Source organism: Plecotus auritus (assembly GCF_963455305.1).
Source record: "Plecotus auritus genome assembly, chromosome: 7".
In the NCBI taxonomy this organism is placed as follows: domain Eukaryota; kingdom Metazoa; phylum Chordata; class Mammalia; order Chiroptera; family Vespertilionidae; genus Plecotus; species Plecotus auritus.
The window spans coordinates 53853914-53857742 of NC_137774.1; the positions used below are offsets into that span (position 1 = coordinate 53853914).

General features: G+C 45.7%; 1 pseudogene across 1 annotated transcript in view; it reads left to right on the forward strand.

Annotated features, from left to right (window-relative positions):
* Positions 1 to 3829, forward strand: part of LOC308252617 (Golgi-resident adenosine 3',5'-bisphosphate 3'-phosphatase-like) — a 20785-nt pseudogene extending 16956 nt beyond the window's left edge. Inside the window, exon 2 of the transcript in view lies at positions 2875 to 3829. The product of the transcript in view is annotated as a Golgi-resident adenosine 3',5'-bisphosphate 3'-phosphatase-like (transcript). The remainder of the gene's footprint in view (positions 1 to 2874) is intronic.

Below are 3829 nucleotides of genomic sequence, written 5' to 3' on the forward strand. Positions count from 1 at the left end.
GAACTTTTGTGTCTTTTACTTTCACCAGGTTAGGGAAGTTTTCTGTCATTATTTCTTTAAACAGGTTCTCTATTCCTTGCTCACTTTTTCTCTTTCGGGAACCCCGATAATGTGGGTGATGTGTTTCATGTTGTCTCAAAGTTCCCTTAAACTATCCTCCTGCTTTTTTTTTTTAATAAATCTTTATTCAGATTATTACAATTGTTTCTCCTTTTGCCCCCCACAGCTCCCCTCCACCCGGTTTCCACCCCACCTTCTGCCCTTACCTCCCCCCCCCCACTGTCCTCATCCATAGGTGTATGATTTTTGTCCAGTCTCTTCCTGAACCCCCCATACCCCTTTCTCCCTGAGAATTATCAGTCCACTCCCTTTCTATGCCCCTGATTCTCTCTCTCTTTTTTTTTTTTTTCTAAAATTCTATAGTAGTTCTGGGCCTTTTTTTTTTTTTTTTAAATATATTTTATTGATATTTTACAGAGAGGAACGGAGAGGGATAGAAAGCTAGAAACATCGATGAGAGAGAAACATCAATCAGCTGCCTCCTGCACACCTCCCACTGGGGTTGTGCCCGCAACCAAGGCACATGCCCTTGACCTGAATCGAACCCGGGACCCTTCAGTCCGCAGGCCGACGCTCTATCCACTGAGCCAAACCGGTTTCGGCCCCCTGATTCTCTTATATTCACCAGATTATTCTGTTCCTCAGGTTTTTAATTCACTTGATTTTTAGGTTCACTTGTTGATAGATATGTATTTGTTGTTCATAATTTTTTTTCCTTACTTTTTTCTTCTTCCTCCTCTTCTTAAAGAATACCCTTCAGCATTTCATGTAATCCTGGTTTGGTGGTGATGATCTCCTTTAGCTTTTTCTTATATGTGAAGCTCTTTATCTGCCCTTCAATTCTGAATGATAGCTTTGCTGGGTAGAGTAATCTTGGTTGTAGGTTCTTGCTATTCATCACTTTGAAAATTTCTTGCCACTCCCGTCTGGCCTGCATAGTTTCTGTTGAGAAATCAGCTGACAATTGTATGGGTGCTCCCTTGTAGGTAATTAACTGTTTTTCTCTTGCTGGTTTTAATATTCTCTCTTTGTCTTTTGCTCTTGGCATTTTAATTATGACGTGTCTTGGTGTGGTTCTCTTTGGATTCCTTTTGTTTGGGGTTCTGTGCACTTCCCGGACTTGTAAGTCTATTTCTTTCACCAGGTGGGGGAAGTTTTCAGTCATTATTTCTTCAAATAGGTTTTCAGTATCTTGCTTTCTCTCTTCTTCTGGCACCCCCATAATTCTGATGTTGGTACACTTGAAGTTGTCCCAGAGTCTTCTTACACTATCTTCAACTTTTTGGATTTTTTTTTCTTTTTGCTTTTTCGGTTGAGTGTTTTTTGCTTCTTTGTATTTCAGTTCTTTGACTTGATTCTTGTGTTCCTCTAGTCTGTTGTTGGGTCTCTGTATAATATTTTTTATTTCAGTCAGCGTATGTTTAATTTCTAGTTGGTCCTTTTTCATATCTTTGAGGGTCTCATTATATTTATCAGCCTTTTCTAGGATATTCTTGAAAAGCCTTATAACCGTGGTTTTGAATTCTATATCCAGTCGTTTGTTTTCCTCCATTTCTTTCGTTTGTGATCTGTTTCTTTGTTGTTGCATTTTCACTGCTTCCCTGAGTTGCTAGGGTAGATTTGTGTGCTAGGTTTCCTATATGTCCCAGTGGGTCGGCCTCCCCAGTTACCTGAGGTGGACACTCTTGGTGCACCCCTTTGTGGACTGTGTGTACAGCCTTGTTGTAGTTAAGTCTTGATTGTTGTTGGTATCACTGGGAGGAATTGACCTCTAGGCCAGTTGGCTGTAAGGATCAGCTGTGTCTATGCTGGGAGAAGTTCGGTGCTGGAGACAGCCTTACAGGATTAGACTTGCCAAATTGCAACAGCCTCTGTGCTCAGCTTGGATGGGGTGGAGTCTCAGGGCGGAGCAGACAGTCTTGGCTTCCAGCCAGCCTTGCCCTTGCGCGCGTGCGCGCCTGCAGACCTCTGCCTTCCCCGGCTCCCGAGTCTCCGCCCGAGAGTCCAGATTCCCCCCACAAGAGTGTGGGTCCCCAGGGGCTCGCCTGGAACTGGAGTTCAGTGCAGTCAGAACTGGGGCTCAGTGCAATCAGGAGCTTCCTACTCCCTTCTGCTAGGGAAAGCCTGTGGCAACCTCCGCAGCCTTTGTGCACACTGGCACGCGCGCCTCCAGTCCCCTGCTTGCTGGGGCTCCCCCGGGTCTCCCCAGGGTCTCCAAGTCTCCGGGTGCCTTTCTCTCTACCTGACAGTCCAGACTCCCCCTGTATGAGCCTGGGTCCACGGGGTTTCGCCCGGGACTGGGGTTCAGTGCAGTCAGAACTGGGGTTCAGTGCGGTTGGGGGCTTCCTTCCCCCTTCCGCCAGAGAAAGTCAGCCAGGCTCTTAGCCACCCTTCCTCTCTGCGCGCACAAAGACCCTTTGCCGTACCTCCAATTCTCTGTGAGCTTTTCTCTTTCCTCTAGTTGTAGAATTTTCACTCAGCCAGCTTTCCTGTGGTTCTGGATGATGTCCATTTTGTCTTTTAGTTGTAGTTTTGAAATTGTTGTGCAAGGCAGTAGTTTAGGTGCTTATCTATGCCGCCATCTTGGTTTCTCCTATCCTCCTGCTTTTGAATTTTTTTATCTTTTTGCTGATCTAATTGGGTGCTTTTTCTACCTTGTCTTCCAAGTCACTGATTTGATCCTCTGCTTCATTCAATCTATTTTTAATTCCTTCCAGTGTATTCTTTTTTTAAATATATTTTTATTGAATTGGCTAACCTGGATGTGAGACCTGCTGGTGGGCAGTAGAGCTGGAGCTGCACTGTCCTGGTGAGATGGGACCGTGTTCTGCTTGCTGGAAGTCAGCGTGCTTTACCACCTCTACTCAGGCTTCCTGGCCTGCCGCTTCAGCCTCTTTGGCCGACAGCGGCACTGTGGACCTGTGCGAGATGCTGGCTGCCATCTGCAGGGGGTGACGAAGTGAGGTGCATTCGGGAAAGCAACATCCTCCATGAGAAGTCCAAGGGGAAGATGCACGAGGGAGCCAACCACAAGATGACCAGCAGGGACATGCTGTCCAACCTCAAGATGTTCTACTTGCTCAAGACCGCCTTCCCTAAGGTGCATATAAATACAGAGGAACATGTGGATGCAACCAATCAGGAGGTTATCTTATGGGATCGTAAAATTCCTGACGACATCCTGAAGGAGATAGTTGCCCCTAAGAAGGTACCAGCAGAAAATGTTACTGTCTGGATCAACCCACTTGATGCTACATAGGAGTATCTGGAGGATCTTCAAAAGTATGTCAGTACTATGGTTTGTGTGGTTGTCCTAGGAGTGATACATAAGCCATTTCCTGAATATACAGCTTGGGCAAGGATAGATGGTGGGTTGAATATGAAAGCCTGCTCTCCCTACAATAAGACCCCAAGGATTGTTGTGTCTTGCTCCCATTCAGGAGTGGTCAAACAGGTTGCTCTTCAGACTTTTGGAAACCAGACTATGATTATCCCGGCTGGTGGTGCTGGTTATAAAGTTTTAGCTCTCTTGGATGTGCCTGATAAGAATCAAGAAAAAGCTGATGTATACATTCATGTGACATACATCAAAAAGTGGGATATGTGTGTTGGCAATGCCATCTTAAAAGCCCTTGGGGGACATATGGTGAAGAAATCAGTTACCTTGGTTCTGACGGCATTGATGGAGGGCTCCTGGTTAGCATCCGAATGGACCACCAAGCTCTGGTGAAAAAAACTCCCAGATCTAGAGAAGAGGGGGCATAAATAA